The 22360-nt window shown below is 32.0% G+C and overlaps 1 protein-coding gene across 9 annotated transcripts in view; it reads right to left on the bottom strand.

Moving 5' to 3' along the window:
• The window catches only part of SNF4Agamma (SNF4/AMP-activated protein kinase gamma subunit), a 246485-nt gene that overhangs the window by 36715 nt on the left and 187410 nt on the right, over nt 1-22360 (bottom strand). The gene's annotated exons all lie outside the window — the stretch shown is intronic.

Below are 22360 nucleotides of genomic sequence, written 5' to 3'. Positions count from 1 at the left end.
AGCATAAACCCACATAATATAAGACGTATTAAAGAAAACTTCTATCACATTTTACATGATGAGATTAGGAATTCAATGGATGTGGGATCAGCTAAGGAGCTTGGAAGGAGACAAGAAGTAGATCCCGGAAAAAAGAGGAATGAAATGATGGAAAATTAGGATTATAAAGGCATATTAATATGTTTTGGGCGTTTCATGCGATCAAAGAATGTGCATTTTACACACATTTTGCGCTCATTTCAGAGTCTGGCACTATGAACAGAAAACGAATTGCTGAAGAATGACGTGGGGTGTCGAGGAATTAAGATGCCTTTCTGCATTTAGTTTTATATTTTTAGTCTCCTCCGTATGTGCCCAATGCGCCATTTAAAAATATTTTGTATTTATTCATTTATTTTACAGAAACATACAGTCAACAATGATTAAATGACATAATAAAGATAAACCAGCGAGGTTTCTAAATAAAAATCATACATATTAAATTATGGTACAACAGAAGGGTGTGTTTGTGTATTTGTGTGGGAGTAGTTCAGGTGTGTGTAATGCGTGAGTTCATTAAAAAGCAAGTGGGAGCGTATCGCAGAATATGTGAGTCTTAGTTATTTAGATAGAATGAGTCAAAATTAATTTTTTGAATAAATTAAGGGGATAGATGAAAAAAAAAACTATTTTAGTTTGAACAAGAACGATAGAAGAAAGAGGGTTGTGCATAGTTAGTGCTGCAGACTGGCAGATGAAATAAATATTTACTTGTTATCACGCGAAACCGACATAAAAAATATTTTAGAGAATAGATTTTAAGAGTCTACTTTATTTTATTTAATCATTTACATAAATAGCATAATTCAGATAAAATGCGTCTATTTTCAAAGTTAAAAAATCCACTGTTAGAGCAAAGCGTTTTATCTAGGTATTTTAAACATTTTCGTTGAACATTTTCAATCCTTTCAATGTATGTTGTGTATTGTGGGCTCCACACAACGGATGCAAACTCTAAGTTACAGCGTACAAAAGTGTTGTATAGAGTCTTCAATGTATTAGGTTTTTAAAGGGTTCGGATATTCTTAAAATGAAGCCCAGCATTTGGTAAGCTTTTTCAACGATAACATTTATGTGAGACCCAAACAGCAATCTACTATCAAGTATAAATCCTGTCCCTAAACTCGCTGCACCGTGACAGGAAATATCTTTGATCGCATAATTGTGCGTAATGAAATTTTTACTTTTAGCAAATGTCATTGAATAACATTTTGAGGTATTATTGTACAATTAATTTTTATTACAGTAATCAATCAGACCATCAAGATCTTCTTGAATATTTACAGTGTAATATATCGTTGATATTGACAAAGATCTTTGCACCATTAGCAAAAAGTAGAAATTGAGAAAATTGAAAAAACTGATTTATATAATTGATTTAGGTTTAGTAATGGGCATTTTTTTGCTCAAGTGATTAAAGTAACAGTAATCTAAGAAGACAACTAAAAAGTAAACTAATAATAAGTAAACTAAAAAGTGCAACAATATATGAAGTATAGTCGTCGCCAGATGATGCCTACGCTCACGCAGTGACCAAGTGGTAAAATATGTGTTATCATAGGCATTTTTACATGACGACGACTTCTCTTGTCTTCAAATCTTTGTAGATATTTATTTATTTTATATTTATTTATTCATGCATTTCATAATATATTTAAATACAGTTTTTTGTTCACTTGTCCTAGCTGTGTGAAACAGTACTTATGATTTTCTTGTTGTTTTACTGTAGAATGTTTTATTATTTAAACATTCTACTGAATATGCTGTATAATTTTTGGTTTTTTTTTTTTCTATAAATCTTGGGTATAAAGTAATTCATGTTTTTAAAAAAATAAAAATATTAAGCCAAATATGTTAATACTATAAATGTTTGTAAAAGGCAGATTTGCCGTTTATGTTTATAAAATAAATAAATATGTCCTGAATGTATCCCCCTAGGGAGTTTATCAATATTGGCATAACGTACTTCAGATATAGATAACTTTTTTGTGAAGAAAATATGGAATGTTAATATGTTCAGCAAATCGTCGCTTCAGTTCGTTTTTTTCCCAACAGACGAAGACACAAATCTGCAGAAATAGAGCTTTAATATTTTTTTCTGAAATAGACATAAATAACGACCACAACTAAAGACAAAATTCTGACTAAAACAATATAAAAAATATATAAAAATATTTTGATTTTATAAATATGGACGTCTTGATAGTCCTGTTCTGGTTTCTGAGTTGGCCCTTAACGTACCTGGCTACCGCACCCGTCACACGAATCTATCTCTTTTCCATGTACCCACAGTTCGCACCAACTATGCTCAGAACTCTCCTCTGATTCGCTTGACGCGTAATTATAATTTATTTTTCAATAACATAGACATATTTAATTGCAGTAAACTCACTTTTAAAACCAAAATTAAAAAACTATTATTTGAAAAAAATTATGTTTCGTCATAAAAAAAAATTATATATATATTTTTACATTATAATTTTAAATTGTTTCTATTCACTCATATCAAAGACACACTTACCCTGACCTTAAACCTACCCTCACACCCATATACAATCACACACATATTCACATACCTACCAAAACCACACTCCACTTTTTTACACACGCATCCTCACACACAAAAAAAAAACTCGCACACATGCACTTCTATAAATTATATTTAACTGAACTGGATTTTTATAATTGTACTTATGTGGAAAACTGATTTGGCTTTATTTTATGTTTTTTTTTATAATGTTGTGTATATTTCTCTTTGTATTGCTGTTGTTTTTCTTAATAAACAAAATAAATAAAATAAATAAATATAGGTTTTTCATAACTCCCGTTCACTTAACTTAGTTTAGTTAAAAATGGTATGTTGGACAAAAACAAACTAAAGCGACGGAATTACAACGTGTTGTGGAGACTTTGTGGTTAGTTAGGCGAACAATACACTATTCGCGCTGCAACTCGGGACAGAACCTAAGAGAATTATTAGTTTGTGTTATCTACGTCATTAATTCACGGCGTAGCGCACGACGCTCAACCATAAGGGTTGGAATAAAGTCATTTCAAAAATAATAATCACATAACTTAATATTTTAGTTACATTATTTAACATAGAAAATCAAAAGTGAGTGCTCGAAATATTATTTGTAAAATAATAATCATGATCATTTTTAAATATTAAATTCACCATAGATTTCAAATAACATAATTTGTTTGACAAATGTTAATGCGCCTTGTAGCTGCAAGACGTTTGATAATCTAGCTTCCATATATTATTCTTCTTCTTCACGTGTCATGTCGGGTCCTCCCGACGTTGACGATCACTTGGGAAAAAGCTTCCCTATCCTGAGCAGCGCGAAACAGCTCCTCCACAGTTCTTATTCTGGTCCATGCTCGGATGTTTCGAAGCTAGGAAAGCTGTTTTCTTCCGACCCCTCTACGTCCCTCGATCTTCCCCTTCATGACAAGCTGAAGTATGGCATATTTATCACCTCTCAACAAATGGCCAAAATATGAAATCTTACGGAGCTTAACAGTGGTGAATAGTTCTCTATTAGTATTGGCTCTACGTAATACTTCATTGTCGGTTATCATATCGGTCCAAGATATTCTTAACATTCTACGGTGGATCCTCATTTTAAATGCTCCAAGGCGGTTTACAATATTAACTTTTAGAGTGCACGCCTCTACACCGTACAGTAAGACAGACCATATATAACATTTGACCATTCGTTGTCTCAGCTTAAGGTTTATATTATCGTCACAAAGAAGATTTTTAATTTTATTAAATCCTGTTCGGGCTGCTTCTATTCTGCATTTTAACTCAATGTCGGGGTCTAGATTTTCAATGATGATACTGCCTAAGTACCTAAACTGTTTCACTCTCTCAATATTGACACCTTTTAGTTGGAGATTTACATTTATATATACATTATATAAATGTGAATTCTGAAGCTAGGCTGAGGCCACTGCGTAACATTCACAATTTTTCCTATGTTTTAACACCTTAATTTTTTCAATTCTTTCATCCGTAGATTTTAGTGAAGTAGAAGAGCTGAAACCTTTATTGCTTTTTTATAACCTTCTCTAAAATATTCTTCATCTATGTTGTAATTTGTTAATCATGACTCCCTAGCGGGTAAAATTCAGTCTTTTGTCTACAAACATTTGGACAAACTCAAAATATTGTAACAAAGTTAATGCTTTAAATATTAATAAAATAACCTACGAGTATATGGATGTTTGTTTTTATCGAAAACCATTGCCACTCCACGAAACAATTCGAGAGATCCAACATCACTTATCTCTTTCGGCAACTAATTAAACATCTTTAGTCCTTAAAGTAACGTTTATACGAGAACAATACAATATGTAGGGCAGTATAGTCTAGTCCCAGCTCTGTGAAAGACCTCAAACGCGCAGGACTAGACTCCGGGACAATGTAAAAATTCAGCCGTAGTTCACACGTGACCGCTGCAAAAATGAATACACGACAACGCGACGTTTGTTACGGGCGGCGGGTTCGCGAAAAATATTATTTCTTTTATCCCAAAATGTACTGGAATTGTTGAAGGACAAACTAAATAATAGCAGGGTGTTTTTTCTGCGGACATTATCGGCAGGAAATATGCGCACGAGCAAATCGCTATTGTCATACGGTCCTGTCGTGTGCGTTCACAAGAGGACAATGCGGCCGCACGCGGTGGTGAGGGTAATCATCGCCTTGCGGGGATAACCCACCCGGCTATTTCTATGACAATGTCTCGGAACAATGGTTCTGCCCCAGAAATAGCAGTTCACACCTGGACAATAAGTCGGACCATGAGACAAAACAATATTGTATTGTCCTCGTGTAAACGCTACTGTATAGTACAGATTGTTTCGAGCTGCCTTGATTCTTGTTTTTGTGTGCTCGTAGGATAGCAATTAATTTCTTTATTACACTGAATATTACTGAACGGGATTCGGGTGACAATTTACTTTTTACTACTACTAAATCACGCTATTTTCCAATAGGGATAGGCGGATAGAATGGACCGCCACACTTTTCTATCCTGGCATACATTCCTAGCTCCTTCCACATTCATACATCTCGTCATACATACCCTTCGGTTCTGCCTGCTTTTGACATAACCAGACTAAAGATTTTAGTTTATCTGATTATGCCACGACTTCCTTGGTCGTCTTCGTCCCACGTTACCGTTCATTTTCACCATATATACCTGTTTTACTATTATATCGCAATCCATTCGTTCTACATGAGCAAACCTTTTCTGTGACCCTTTCTTAATCTCATGAATTATACCCGACTCACTGATTTACACTCTCGTCTGATTTCATCATTCGGAACTCTGTCGTTTGTCGGCTTCGCGGTGTAATGATCAGCGCATTTGCCTACCACGCAAGAGGTCTCGGGTTCGATTCCCGACATGGTGGATATGAAATATTTATTTTAAGCGTGTTTTTACACTAGAATATTTCACAGTCCCTGGACTGGTACCTGAAGCGTAGGACTGATCATCTTACCTTCATGTAACAAAAATGATCAAGATACGCTTCGATTAGTGTGCCAATGCAGTGCGCTATGCACCATTAGTTGCGGAAATAGAATGATGAACCCTGTCATACATTGATTTTTCACACTTTTATCGCATAAATCGCATAACAACCGCATTTACTCGGCTTGCATCCTTCCTCTGCCAGTTCCATGTTTCACTTCCAAACACAAGTGATGGGACTAAAACTCCATTGTGCACTGCTAGTTTAGCTTCGATTTCCATTATAATATTATTATATAACTATATTATCAATTACTGTGCTCAGTGCGCCGTTCATTTTATTGCCAGCGTTCACTTTCTTTTCAACATATTTTTCTACTTCTCCATTTCTTAAAAAAATAGTTCCCGGATGCACAAACTCTTCTCCTTGTTCAAGACATTCGCTGTTTACATTTATTATGCAATCAGTAACCTCACTTCCCCTTTCAAATACCATTACTTTTGACTTACTTTCGTTCATCACCAATTCGCTCTCAAGGCATACTCGTACATCATACATTATAGAGGCTATTTGTTGCAAATGCTCCTTGCTGCTTGCTAAAAGAACTGCATCATGGGCGTACAACAAACAGCTTGCTGAAAAATTATCAATTTTTGCTCCAATGCCCATACATTCTATCTCTTTCACACAGTTGTCCATATATAGATTAAACAACCATGGTGACATTACACATCCCTGTTTCACGCCTTTTGAGATAGCAAACTACGATGTGAATCCCCTTTAACTATTCTACATGCTGAACTTCCCTCATGCAGAGAAATTTACTTTTTATTTAAATATTAATATTAACGTATTTAAAATGATTATTTGCATGACCGAAAGCATGTTCAGCACAGAATGGTGAAGAAAATGCGTAAAGTAATAACCTTGAACTGCTGGTTACAGATCATAAATCTGAATTTCCATATTCCTTTTTTTTTAGTATTTAAAATAAGTACGCATTAAACATTATTATATATCCTCAGAATCCTGAACTCCCTGAATTTTACTGTTTTTTTAAATATATATTTTTCTTCCATTTTCTTTTCTTGGTTCTTCTTTCTCTCTACTTTCAAACTCATTATCTGATACCAAATTCCTCATCATTTAATAAGTATAACATAATGTACTTAAAAAAAAAGTTTATACGTGCAAGCCTTATCTCCCAATTGAAAAACAGCTGTTATTTTTAGTTAATATTTTTTTTCTATGTGTGTATCTTTTGATATATATTTATGGTTTTAAGTACAAATTTTTGACCAACTCTTCTTTTGACAAGTCTGTTTTTGGTTAGCTGGAATATAATACTTTAGCAATAAGTCCACCAAAGTAATTATTATTTGTAATCGAAGTTTTAAATAAAATATCTCTAATATATATATAAATTTTATATTTGAAGCACTAACTTTGTGGTTATTCATTATAATAAAATAAACGTGTAGTATTTAGTAAACATGATAAAAATAAAATAGGAAAGAATTCATTAGTTACGTAAACCTTGACGAAGTAGCTTGTTTGCTTTGAAACCGGTCGGTAAAAAGAATTAATAGGAAAATAGTGGTTAAAAACAAAGTTGTTTTATTTATTTTATTATTATTTATTAAAACAAAAATGTTCGTTAAAATAATCGTCTTATTTTCATCGACTTAAACCTTGTCAACCCTGATTTTGTGATTTGTGTTTATTTTTAAAGCCTTTACTTTACATTGTTCGCGCATTGAAGTTATATTATTTCTTGATTTGTTTTGTCACAATCCTCAAGTTAACGATATATTGTTCTGCATGATCTTGACTTCACATTAGTCATGAAGTGACGAGGGTAAGAAATGTATGTAAGCACACAACAATGTTTGTAGTATACATTAGGAAGCTTAAGAGATTTGCCGACGTTGTAAACGTTAATTTCCTATCCAATATTGAAACAATTATGCATTTTTACAGGTGTCTTCTTTTTTTATATTATAATACCAAATATGTTATCGACAAAACATCATACGAACATTATAATTTATTACCGAATGGGAAATTCGAGTTTATAGGAATGAAAAAAATCGGTAAATCAAACACGGGTTCGGGCAATCTCCGCTTCATAAGCAGTTGCAAATTAAATCACATAAATACACATTCCTAAATACTTTTACATAACTAACAGTTTTATTAAATAGTTTTGTAATGGCAAAATTAACAAGGAAATAATTTGCTAAAATTATGCATTTTGAGACGACCCGTAAAAAACTTCCTAAAACATTTTGATGGATCTTTAAAAAACTGTTAAAAACAGCAATAATTTATAAATATTTGCCAAATAAAAAATGATACATTTTTAGACGAAGGAAAATTGTCCTTAGAATATAGAAAACTTCCACTCGTAATGTTTAAAAATTTATTTATTCATATAAATATACAAATTACAAAAAAGACGTATCCCTAACTCTATGAGGCCAAGGCCCTGTGTTGCGTGCATATTATTAAAGAATACAAAAAAATAATTATGCCATAAACATAAATAAAAATATCAACATTCAAACAAAACATTAATTATGAATAAGATAAGATTAACCATTTTGCTCTGCCTATGTTTAAACAGAAAAATAAGAATAATAAAAATGCACGTACATAAACGTTTAAAAATGTATGAAGAGATGCCTGAATGTAAAAAGAATGAAAAGAGTTTGAATGAATTTAAAAAGAAATGTTGTTTTACATTAAGACGATGTACATAGATGAGTCATTATTGTAATACGAGTACAAGGTATCTTCAGATTTTTTTATTTTTTTTAATAAAAAAAACATCCATATTTCATAAATATGCCGATTTTTATGAAATAAAAGATCTGAAACGTTTACTGATGCAGGTACGATTCATCCGAAGTATTTCTAGTAATATCTCTACCTCTAGGCTAAACCAGAAAACACATTTTTATGTTTCTCATTAGACCAGCAGCTTTAATCAACAATATTATTACAATATTTGAGTTTGTCCAAAAGTTCGTAGACAAAAGACTGGATTTCACACCCTCGGGAGTCATTAACATTTGGTCTACGAACATTTGGACAAACTCAAATATTGTAATGAAACCAACTGATCTAAGAAGACGTTTAAAAATTGAAAACTTGTTTTCAGGCGTTGCCTAGTATGTGAAATAATTCAGTCAGATGAATCTCTTCACAGCAATAAAGGTTTCAGCTCTTTAACTTCACTTAAATCAACAACATAGGCAAAATAGTGAATGTTACACAGTGTGTAAAGTGGCTACTTAAACCAGCCAACGGCAGGTCGTAAGCCCTGTAAATGCCTAGACTTTCTTATCCCTTTATTTAAGGTTTTCTCCATCCCTGTTGTAATTTGTTAACAATATTATTGATGCAACAAAGAGTAAAAACATTTCTGAGAAGGAAAAAAGGAAGTGTAGGAATTTCCAGGGCTTATAACCTGTAATTAGCTGGTTTACGCGGCCACTTGATTGAAAATCTACATTTCCTCGACTATTCTATATGACTTTTGTGAAGTAAAAGAGCTGAAACCTTTATTGGTGGGGACGAGATTCATCTGGCTGAATTATTTTACCTATGCAGCAAGGCCTGAAAATACTTTTCAATTTTTATACCTAAATGTATAAACTAATCGAGAATATTTTGATTATGTCCCAATGTTTACGGTACATTTAATAGAAATCACATGTCATGTATTCGTAATATCGTTTACGTTTTCCATTAGCCTTTATACGGGCGGCGCCTTTATTCTCAATAATCTTAATGTAACTTAGCATTTATAAAAGACCTGAATAGACTTATCAAAGACAGACGTTTACCTTAAAGTTATTTAATAAAAAGGCAAATCAGAGAGCGAAAATAAGATAAGAAAGGTTTCAAGTAAAAATTAAATTACCTATTCACGTTTATACCCTGAATTATGTAATTTAAAAATGTCTAAGTCCGTTATAATAAATTGTTTATCTAAAAGTACATTAATCAAATGAACGTAGTTATGCATAAAGCAGAAAGCAGCCAGCCATAGAAAAGTGAAACTGAGATAATAGCATTTTTTTAAAAAGAGTAAATAATCAAATCTTCGCAACAGTTGGAATGTTTTTTACTTTGGCAAACGATAAATAATGCATGCATTCCTTTTTTTAATACAAAAAAGAATTTAATTATGTGTATAACTAGATTTAATGATTTTTAATGTCTGGCTACGTCATTTTAAATTTATCATAATATTATTTTATATTTATAGGACGGTACTTAATTGTAAATAATCACTTTTTATATTTGGGTACTTAATTGATTTTAAAGATTCACTATTTATATTTGGGTACTTAATTTATTGCAAAGAATCACATAATTAATTTGTTATTATAACATTAAAAATAATTTGTTTACGTTTTAAAGGAATTTTGGTGATTTTTTTAAGTCTGGCTGACCACACAACCTAAAATACGCATTAAACGGAAAACAGCCAAATCTCATATTGAATGAAATCTCATCTGAATGTACGAGGTGACATTCATTTTCATGACGTTTTGACACCATGAAATTTTTAGAAGGTGATTATTACAACTTTTTTTGTATGAAAGCGGACTGGCTGTTTAGAGGAGAACATATAATTGACCTTCCTGAACTCGATAACACTAATATACAATGTTTTCAAAATTGTGGAATGGCTGCTTTCTGCAAAGCTACGGTTCGAACCTCGTACCTCTGATCTGTGAGTCCACAACACTAGCCACGGGACCACAACCCGATTCAAATAATATAGTGAAACTTAACAAAAGAGATTTTGATGATAAATTTATTAACATCATTATTTAAATTTAGTGAGTAGTCTCAGGTCAAAACGCTGCAAAATGAAATCGATTGGAGATCAGCCGGTCTCATGGTGTACTGGTTATTGCGTTTGCCGGGCATTAAAAAAAGTAAATAATTGTAAAACAATAAATATCGATCCACCGTATTGTATTTTATCATGCCGTGTAGATTTTTGCCGTGGTGTGAAATGGACCAATCGTGCGATATCACCCAGTAGGCTCGTGGTTTGCACGTGCACAGCGATCCAGTCTCCGTGAATGTAGGTACGGTATGTATATTTACGCACGCTTTTATTACTATTTTGTTAATTTATTTATCATTCATTACCGACCATTGTCTATTTATAAAAGGCAAACCAGGACCGCGATTATGAACGTTTTCTTCATAATCGCGGCCATAATCTCAGAAGAGACGGTATAAACTAATATCGATATTGATGTACGAAAGTGTGAATATTTATATAAAAAATTCAGTGTCTTCGTTGGTAACCGGCAATTGAATATGTTTAGAAAAAAAATGTAATCACTGAAAACTTAATTTTACTTTGTTGATAAAATTGAAGATAAATTTTAACTTCCCAACAGAATACGTACCAAGATACAAGTCGAAATATTAAAAATGTAACTTTGTGATTTCTATTCTACATTCCATTTTTCGACATGTATAAATTTTTATTATTTATATTTTTCTATTATTATTTTGTATATTTTTCAATTATTATTTTGTATATTGTTTTGATTATTTTGCATATTGTTTTAATTACCAGTATATTGTTTAAATGTGTAAATAAATATTTTTGATTTATATATCGAAGAGTACCGACTTAGCACGGAATTTTCAAACAAGTCGGGACATAAAAAACATACACTTGTGTCTACATAAATTTGTTTATTTTGTGCATTAAATAAAATAAATTAAAATAAAATAAATTTCAGTAATTCGGTGATCGGCCTCATGGTGTGATGGTCAGCGCGTTTGCTTACCATGCAAGAGGTCTCGGGTTCGATTTCCGATATGGTTGATATGAAAGATTAATTTTTGTGCTTTTTTTGTTTTTTAATTAAGTGATAATTATGTAATAAAAATGTGACAATTGAAAACAAAAAAAATGTAAAATAAATAAAAGGGTGTTTTTACACTAGGGTATTTCATAGTCCCTGGACTGGTACCTGAAGCGTGCGACTGATCATCTTACCTTCATGTAACAAAAATGATCAAGATACGCTGCGATTGGTGTACCAATGCAGTGCTCTATGCACCATTAGGTGCGAAAAGGAAATGACGATGATGATGATTTCAGTAAATTAAATTTTTATCATTTACATTCTGTGGACAGTGAGTTATTAAGGATCCCTTGACCTTTAATATTTTTGCTTTAGAAGTATTAAGTAACTATTGCTTGTACTTTATTATTGAACCATAATTAATTATTGAAAATTTGCATAGTTGGTAAATGTTTTTTTTAACTATTTTATTTTCAATGTGAAAAGCGAAATGATCGTTGATGCGTTAATTTCGTGAAAAAAAATGAAATATTTGATTACTCCGCCGTCATAAGAAAGACGCATCTAACATTTTTTCGGAAAGAGTTAAATACATATTCGAAATCAGGAAAAAAATACGCATCTACTAAAAATACATCTATCTTCCTAAAATAACCACAACCCTATTATTTTCACTAATAAATGAGACTAAACTGCAAAAAGTCTTGAAGATTACTAAATATAAAAGGCTGTTCTAGCTCAGATAATTATTAAAAACTGATTAAAATACTTATTTTTTCTTCTATTCCGTTTTTAAAAACATCGTAATGAATGTACCTACTCTTTTTCAATTAAATTTAAGATCTGCTGGTAATTTCGAAGTTAATTGATTATAAGGTCGGCGTTATTAGTTAGAAAAAGAGTAAATGGCCAGTTACGTCATTTTTATTTAGTTGAGTAGAATCGATTGGCATATTAACACTAAAAAAGAAAGTCGTTTACTTAATTAGAAAATAAAAAGGGCGTTTCTAGCTAGAAACGTCTTTTCATTAAAGTATAACATATTTTCTTGTATTTTTTTTACTAAAAAGAAAATGAAAATGTTATTGTTTTAATATATAACATAAAATTAATATATATATTCCGTTAGGGCAAACCATAATACATACTGTCGCATACTTACATACCTATTTTCTGTAGTATTTTTCACACAGCGAATTCTTCAATCTCCGAGTTACAAAATATTTATTTTCTCCGTTTTTTGTTTTATGTAGAAACGTCCTTCTTTCTTATGGCGGCAGTATTGTATGGTCCGTACAAAGTTAACTGTAGCAGTTAAACTGGCAGCAATGGTGTAATAACATATATTTAAACATAAGTTTCAAAAATTTGGTACACTTCCACTTCTTTTTTCGACCAATTAGCGCTTTCACTCTCTAATGGGCATCTTTAGACTGGTAAATATTATACAGTGTAAGGATAATTTACATAAAACTAAATATTATCTAGAGTGAAAATACATTAAAAAATAAATCGAAAGACATACAATACATATTATTTCAATGAAGCAGAGTGGGACAAATTATTAAAAACATGCATTGGCGGTGTACTGTAAGAGAAGATTTTATTCTATGAACGCGCTAATTGATCAAATAAGCGGAAGTGAACCTAGTATTTTTAATTAGTAACTTATATATTTAAATATAACTTATTGCGTCATTACAATGGGATTCCATCGAGAATTGCCAATAATCAACTTAAATCCAATCAAATAGAGTTCGGGATATACGCGGTATTGCTTGCTTCTTTATGCATTTATTTTTATTTGGGAAAAAAACAACAGTTTTTACATAATATATTGTATACAGAAAATAAGAATACATATGAACGAAAATTGTGAAAACAGTCAATAAAAATTTTCCACGATGGTGTAAGATATTAATTAAGTACGTTATTGGTATCAAAATAAAAGCAACTAACAATTGTTAGGCACTTAGAAGTTACAAAAAAATTTAAAAACATATACTTAAATACAGTTATAAAAATAAAGTTAATAGAAACGAGATAAATTTAAAGAATAAGAAAAGAAAAAAGTTATATGAAAATAATGTAAAAGGTACAAAAATATAATAATGAACATACGAATACATACATAATTACTGACATCGTAAAACTAAACGGGTGTACTGTCTATAAGGAATTTTCTATATTTCATATAGGAGAGATGAAAAATGTCTGCGTGACCGGAGAGAACAGTATTATAATAATGACATGCTCTAAAGAAAAAGTCGTTTTTCCTTGAGTTAGTCCCAGGTACTGGCAAATTAAATGTAGTATGGAGTCTTGTTCTGTTGGGTACAAGGTATTCTAAAGAACTTGTAAGTGTACTTTGGTGGGGATGATTTATTCGATGTATTGAATTTAATCGAATGCAAGATGTCTATTGGTCAATATCGACATTGAAATCAAAACACCAATCAAAGCGGCTTGCATTCAATTAAAAACGCCAAAAACGCATTTTATTTTTTTATTGGCTAATACACGGCGTTGAGCTAAAACAGACGATATGTATCAACATGCACTGATGCGATTTATATAAAATAATTTCACAGCAGTTAGCCAACGTGAAAGCTGATTACGGTAAGGACGGAGAGAGTGCGAGGATATTATTTATTAAACATGCTAACGGAGATACGATGACAGCAACACAGTAATGATGGGAATAATCGAAATATTTAGATAATCGAAATACAAGCATTTGAGACATGCAAATAATCGAATTCAAACATCGAATAAATCGGTTTTTTTACCGTGAAATTAAAGAAAACGGCCAAAAAAAAAAAAAATTGCTGACTGTTGGGTGGGGGGGTAAAAAATACATGTGTTATAACAAAGTACTTCACAATAATAATGAGGAAGTTCATCCCTACGGGAAATTTGATATAAAACATGTTTTATTACGCACGGTAAAAATTAGAACAATAAATTGTAAATTTCTTGAAAATGTATGAAAGAAAGTTCGCCAACGTTGTGAAAGTTGTATGTCGGCCTCGTGGTGTAATGGTCAGCGCTTTGCCTACCATGCAAGAGGTCTCGGGTTCGATTCCCAACATGGTTGATTTGAAATATTTATTTATAAGGGTGTTTTCACACTAAAATATTTCATAGTCTGATCATCTGAACTTCATGTAACAAAAAAATGATCAAGATACGCAAGTCCGAAATCATATTTCGATTGTCTCGAAATCTCAAGTCCGAAATCACATTTCGATTGTCTCGAAATGTCAAGTCCGAAATCATATTTCGATTGTCTCGAAATCTCAAGTCCGAAATCATATTTCGATTGTCTCGAAATGTCAAGATCGAAATCATATTTCGATTGTCTCGAAATCTCAAGTCCGAAATCATATTTCGATTGTCTCGAAATGTCAAGATCGAAATCATATTTCGATTGTCTCGAAATGTCAAAATCGAAATCTCAAGTCCGAAATCATATTTCAATTGTCTCGAAATCTCAAGTCCGAATTCATATCTCGAATGTCTCGGAAAACCATTTCGAATGAATTCACTCGAGATATCTCGATTATTTTTCCGATTAGTACGAGTGAACTCGATTAGTTGTAAGCATTTCGAAATGTCTCGATCTTTTTAATAATCGAATATTTTAATTCGATTATTCCCACCATCACAAAACCGTCTACGTGCGACAGCGCCCATAAGAACCCGCAGCGAAGATTTGTAGTACGTATTAATAAAATATTTTTTCACAAAACATTCTTCGAGAAATTACGAGGAACTAGACACATAAAAATTCAAGTGAAATAAATTATGTGCGTGAAACTAAAAATGCCCGAACGCTTACGTACAAGATACATATTTTTAGTCCTAGTTAAAAGCCGACCGGTTTCGAGGTAAATCTTTTACTTCCACAGATTATTAATTTTGCATCAGAAATGACATGATTGCATTTTCATACAGTTAAATGCCGCACAGTGGGCCCAAATTCACAAAACGATTAAAATTCAAAATATTAAAATATATATATATTTTTTTTTTTTTTTTTGTTTATTAAGAAAAACAACAGCAATACAAAGAAATATACACAACATAATAAAAAAAACATAAAATAAAGCCAAATCAGTTTTTCACATAAATACAATTATAAAAATCCAGTTCAGTTAAATATAATTTATAGAAGTGCAAGTGTGCGAGTTTTTTTTTGTGTGTGAGGATGCGTGTGTAAAAAAGTGGAGTGTGGTTTTGGTAGGTATGTGAATATGTGTGTGATTGTATATGGGTGTGAGGGTAGGTTTAAGGACAGGGTAAGTGTGTATTTGATATGAGTGAATAGAAACAATTTAAAATTATAATGTAAAAATATAAATATATTTTTTTTTATAACGAAACATAATTTTTTCCAAATAATAGTTTTTTAATTTTGGTTTTAAAAGTGAGTTTACTGTAATTAAATATGTCTATGTTATTGAAAAATAAATTATAATTACGCGTCAAGCGAATCAGAGGAGAGTTCTGAGCATAGTTGGTGCGAACTGTGGGTACATGGAAAAGAGATAGATTCGTGTGACGGGTGCGGTAGCCAGGTACGTTAAGGGCCAACTCAGAAACCAGAACAGGACTATCAAGACGTCCATTAAGAATGTCATGTAAAATACCCATATCTAATAACAAACGACGATCCTCAAGACTAAGTATATTATGTTTATGACAAGAAGTTTTATAGTTAAGGTCCGTAAATCTGGATCTCCAATTGAGATGTCTCAAAAATGTTTTCTGAATATTTTCAAGCCTTATCTTGTGTATGGAATACTGGGGAGACCACACAGAGGAGGCATATTCAAGGAGACTACGAACGTAAGCGAAATAAATTAATTTGATACTACCAATATCATTAAAAACTTGGCAAGTGCGGATAACAAAACCTAAGATTCTGTGTGCCCGGTTCACTATATTTTCGATGTGGTTTTCATACGTAAGTTTCTTATCTAGAATCACTCCAAGATCACGAACACTTTCAACTCGTTGTATAGCTTGATTACTTAAAAAATATTGATGTGAAATAGGATTGGAGCTACGTGAAAAAGAAATGAGTAAACATTTTGAGACATTTACATTTATGAAATTTTTTTCATAGTAATCTGTTAATCGGTGAAGATCGTCTTGGAGATTATAGCAGTCACTAGTATCTTTAATATTCAAATATATTTTTTTATCGTCAGCATACATCAAGAAATTTGAATTATGGATGACTGCATATATATCATAAAGGTAAGCATTATAGAGCAAAGGACCCAAGTGTGAACCCTGAGGAACTCCCGATGTAATATCTATAAAATTGGATCGAAAACCTCCGAGTACGACAGCTTGGCTCCTGTTGCTTACGTAGGATGATATCCATCGATATACGTCACCTCGTATTCCAAGGTTAAGAATTTTTCTCAGAAGGATGATATGATCCACACGATCGAATGCCTTTTCAAAATCAGTGTAGACCACATCCACCTGTTCACATTTATCCATACAACGAAGTACAAAGTTCGTAAACTCAATTAAGTTAGACGCGGTTGATTTGCCTTTGAGAAAACCGTGCTGATGTGGAGGAATTCCTTTAACAATAATGGGATAAATGCTTTTATAAACAATTTTTTCGAATACCTTACTATATATTAACTTTAAGTTTTTAACTTTTTATAGTGAATTCTGAATTTGGTTCCACAGTGCGCTGTTGAGTGCGCCGTACGCCCCCGACAAGTACAAATTGGTTATAGTGAAATATAATATATTTTTATATATTTTAAACAATTTTATCGATAGTCCATATCTCTTGGAGCGTATTTCAATCAATTGTCCCGTAAAGTCAACACGACAAGTTCATTTTTTTATAATTCATTGCCCAAAAAAAATATGTTCAAAACTCGTTTATTTATCGTGGCTGCTCCAAATTTAATTTACTTTGTCCTCGTTTAGATATTTTTAATACCAAATTTTGTGACTTCAAAAAAAACTTTTTAGAACACTGTAAAATGAAACATTTGTCAGTGTGTAATAAGTTTATGTTCCTTTAATTATGTTTATTTTATTAAAATATCAAAATTTTGAAATGGTCAACTATATTATGAAAATCCCTCTCCTCCACTCCTCCACTCTATTCCCTCATCCCTTAACCTTCTTACGAGCTCTTTTTTTTCTCATGTCTTATATAATATATTATTTTTCTCTTTACTGTGTAACATGTTCTCTCATTATATTTGTGAAAAACTTCTGGATGTATGTACTATTTTTTATATTTTGTATTCTTATATAACAACTGTTGTTTTCCCTTAATAAATAAAAAAATAAAAAAATAAAATAAATATTTTGTAAATGAAATTAATTTAATATGATGATGGTCACCCAAAAAACAATATAAAACATAATACAGAAGTACTCTCCGATCTTTCCGTCGGACTCGTTATTCAAACAGGTCAAAGTCCTTATATTAGGCAATTTTATTTTAATAAGATAAATACAACCAACTTTGTTTTAACCACTTATTTTTTATTTTTTCTACCGGCCGTTTTCAAAACTATACAAGCTTCTTTATCAAGGTAATATATTTTATTAGTATTATGCTGTGTATGAAACTAATAAATCAAGTATTTTGTCTTGTAAGGATGGTAATGTGAGATGGATATGCTCAAAACCAGACAGGAGTGGAATAAAGGAAATATTGTTTATTTGGATATTTATTATTTTTTTCTTATGAATCACTTTATTAATTTTTGAGATATCCAAGTTGTCTAATTTTAATATATTATTTTCAACATGAAGAACTTTTAATCCAGTCTTTATTGAAATTAGGATTATTTTCTATCAGATGGTTTGCGAATTCAGAAAAAAAATATTTAGGCACCTTAACTTTTCTATTACTCTAAAATTAAAGTTTCTTTTCCAATACAGATTGAGTCAAAATCATTACAGTTTGATTGGTATATGCCAGATTAATTATATTTAGGGACTTGGTCTATGTGATTTATTAATAATGTTTCTATATTATTAGTTGTGTAGAATGCAGGTTTAATGTTTGATGGTAGGGAATCAGATAATTGTTTAGAAAATTGACATTTATAAAAAGAATCCGCCTCCATTGTGTAGGTGGGTTAGCTTTATTTATTGCGGGTATTATATATTGTATTAGTACAATGTAAAGATTCATTTATAGGTTCGTGTTTTAGTTTTTGATTTAATATTTTATCAATTAAATTCCAATTGTATCATTATTATTAGCCATCTGTTTTATTGTATTAAGTTCTTTTTTTAAATTAGTATTATCTAGTGGAACGTTCATTAACCTATTTATCATTGAATGGAATGCGAAATGTTTATGGGTAATCGAATAATTTGAAGAATCATGAATAATTGTGTCTGTTGTTTGTTTACCGTACATATCGAAAATCAATTTTGCAATTTTTTTATTAAAGGCAAGTCAAGAAAGTTTTTTTTAAAATCTTTTTCTATTTCTAAATGTTCTAAAGTAAATTTTATTTCTTTACGTAATGAATTTAGGAAGCTAAGGAATGTCTGAATTTCTCGGACCGTCCCTGTACAGAGATAAAAAACATCGTCCACATACCGCCGCCATAATATGATAAGTTTAAGAAGTGGTGAATGCTTTTAAAAATATTTCATTCTCCAGTTCATTCATAAATGTGTCAGCAAACAATGGGCTACTAGGCTGTCCCATACGCAAACCCTGTGTTTGGCTATAAATTACATTATCATACTGAAAAAAGTTTTGGTCCAAACAAATATTACAAAATATACATAAATTAGAAATGATTTTTTATCCAAATCTAAACTGTTGCGTAATTCGGAGATTATTTCTTTTGTATCTGCAATTGGAGTATTGGTAGAGGTTAACTACGTCGAATGAGATTAGTTTCGTATTATTTGGAATTTCCATATCCTTAAGTATATCAATCAGTTGAAATGAATTTCGAAGTGTGTACATTGGTATGAAAACTTTTGAATTATTGCTTCAAAAATAAAATTTATAATTTTATTTTAAGTCATGTCTGATTTACTTTTGGGCCAGTAGTAAGCAAAGCACACAACAAAAAATAATCATCAGATATTTCTCTAGCGTAAATTATTATGTTGCAAAAGTAAAACAACTTTGGCTAAGAGGCATTTCTTTGTGGTAGGTCCAAGCATCTTCAATTTACTGGATGAGGTGACGAAGGAGTCTGAATCCTTTTCAAAATTCGAATCAGGTTTGACTAATTGATTTCTTCGAATAGGAATGAATCACTGCGATAGAATGTGGAATCACTGGTGATTGACCAGTATAGATGTAATAAGTAATATAATATATTATGTAGTATGATATTTATAAAATTATTATTTATGTATAAATTATAATATACATATTTATGAATGCATTGAAAGTGGTCCGACACAACACGGATTTTCTAGCGAGTCGGGGCAGGTTTGCAGGCATGGGTCGTTCCTGGTTGTGTCACTATCAGCGGTGTCTCTTAAATAAATTATAGATATGTAGTATATAACTATACAGAACTGTAAATAGGAACAGGATAAGGCTACCCCTTAAGAAAAAAACAAGAACACAGAATAGCTTAGTGTATAAACACTGTATGATAAGATGCTTGTAAGTATAAAAGATATGATAATAACATGAACATAATTAAAGTAGTTTAGTCAACAATGTTTTGATGTTTGTAAACAGCCTGGATTTCCTTCCTAGGGGGCAACATTGTTGCGTTTTTATTATTGAAAATGTTTTTTGTTGGCATATAGGTGACCCCCGTTTAGTAAGAAATTTGTTGAGTACGAAATTTGTTGAGTACGAAATTTGTTGAGTACGAAATTTGTTGAGTACGAAATTTGTTGAGTACGATTTCGCCAGGAACGTATCCAACGTTTCAACGTTACGTTTCTGACGAAACCCCCGTTGAGTACGGGGGATACGTCCCTGACGAAACACGTCGCATACTTTACAGTGTACTGCATTATTACTCCAATCGGTGATCATTTGTGATATAGAGCAAGTCTTAATGATCAGTAATACACTTCAGGCAACAGTCCGGGAATTATAAAATATTACAGCGAATTAGTACAATACATAATCGTACAATCAATACCTTCAATGTATTTTGTGATATTATCATTATTGTATAACTCATTATATTAATTATAAATGCTTTATAAACTCAATGATTAGATAAGATAAGATTGCCGATGATTTCTAAGCGCACTCTTACAATTAGGTAAATATACAAATCTTTAACTTTACAAATAAACGGATATTTTGAAATAAATGCGTACCTAGTACCTATATACTACATACAATAAATACATTTTCTTATTTTTCTATTTCAATTTGAAAAGTTAATTTTCGATTTCAAATTATCGCATTTACATGCCTCATCTCCAGCAGCTAAGGAAAGATCATTAACTCTGCAAATGCCTTGGCTTACATATTACCTTTTCAAAAAGGGTTCGCCATCTCAGTTGGATTATCGATTTAAATTCGGCAATACATTTTTTTTTACAGTAACACAATAGCGGTTATTGAATTATTAAGAAAAAAATACATTTAAAAATAGGTTACGGGGATGGTAAATAAAACGCTCATTCGAATACGAAAAGGGGAGAGTTTTACAATCTATTTGAAATGTGTTCACGTTTTCTCAAAGAAAAACTGCAATAGACATTTTAAAAAAGGGACAAAAAGAATATTACTATATAAACTCCAGGGAAATTATTGTTATATTATGGTGGTTTCTGCCTTCGGGGATGATAAATAAAGAAATAACAAAAGTCTCTTTTCTGATCGTTCTAGTGATTTTTATATTTCTGGCGACAGTCGACTAATAAAAAAGACTATCCTAACTTTTATTCGATATAAGTTTGCATACTTTAAATTTTAAGGTATTTCCTTCGGGTTTTCTTTAAACATAATGTCATTAAAGTTAAATAAATAAGTTATTTAACTATTTGAAAAAACGTTTTCTAGTTAGGACATAAACTCAAATGTCTCCCAAATAGAGTGTTTATTTACGATACCAAAGAAAAACGCTAACGAAAATTCGTATGCAATTTTTACAAATAGGTATATCAACTGTTTTTTCAAATCCCATTTTAAGTTACAAATGAAAAATTAAATAAAAATTTACACACTGTAGAAAATGCTGGTAAGACCGTTCTGTATAAACAGACGTAATGCAGTGACTGATCCATACCCAAGATATTTTTCTGACAATTCCCTTTCTGAGATCTATAGCGAACCTCGACATCCAACCTTCCTGGAAAGGCCGCGCCACGGGAGCCACGAAGTCGGGGGCTGCGGCTCCCGTGCGACGCTTCAGCGGCGCGAACTTCCGGCCGGCTGGAGACGAGAACTTCCGCCCCGGAACTGCCAATCTACTCGCACTATCACTTTGTCTCGAACTCACGCGTCCTCGAGTAGGCGCGACGGGGTCGGTCGCGATTTGAACTCCGTCGAGGTTAGGGGGATGGACGAAGTAGGCGGGGGAGGAAAACTTTCGCGGCGGTGACGCTTTCTTGAATGAAGGGGTAGCGGGAGATGACAGCTTTCGCCGTGGGTCTTCTAACAGAGTGTTGGAACTTTTCCGCGAGGATTCCGAATTACTGCGAAAGGGTTTCGAGCCCCACAGGAGAGCGAGCCCCGAACTGAGTTCCACCGCCATGCCTTCGGGCGTCATAGCGTTCCTACAACTGGATCATTATTGCCGTCACCCGCTTGATAAGCCGCTTACGTCCTTGTGCTTGTAAACGCTGTCTCAAGTGGAAAACATTATATTATATTTTAAAACGCTGTTTTCATTTTTATCTTTCATAAAAATGATCGATTGATTAATAAGATGGGCACATGTAATCGCTGAAATAAATTGCCTTGGATTTGATTTAAACAATCGCATTTAGTTTGTTTTCCACAACCAGTACTTGAAGCAGAAGTAAGT

This window comes from Micrasema longulum, unplaced genomic scaffold (assembly GCF_059751315.1).
Source record: "Micrasema longulum isolate JH-2025_06_02 unplaced genomic scaffold, ASM5975131v1 h1tg000097l, whole genome shotgun sequence".
NCBI classification, from domain to species: Eukaryota; Metazoa; Arthropoda; class Insecta; order Trichoptera; family Brachycentridae; genus Micrasema; species Micrasema longulum.
Note: the sequence above shows the minus strand (reverse complement) of the source record. Positions and strands in the feature narration are given on the sequence as shown.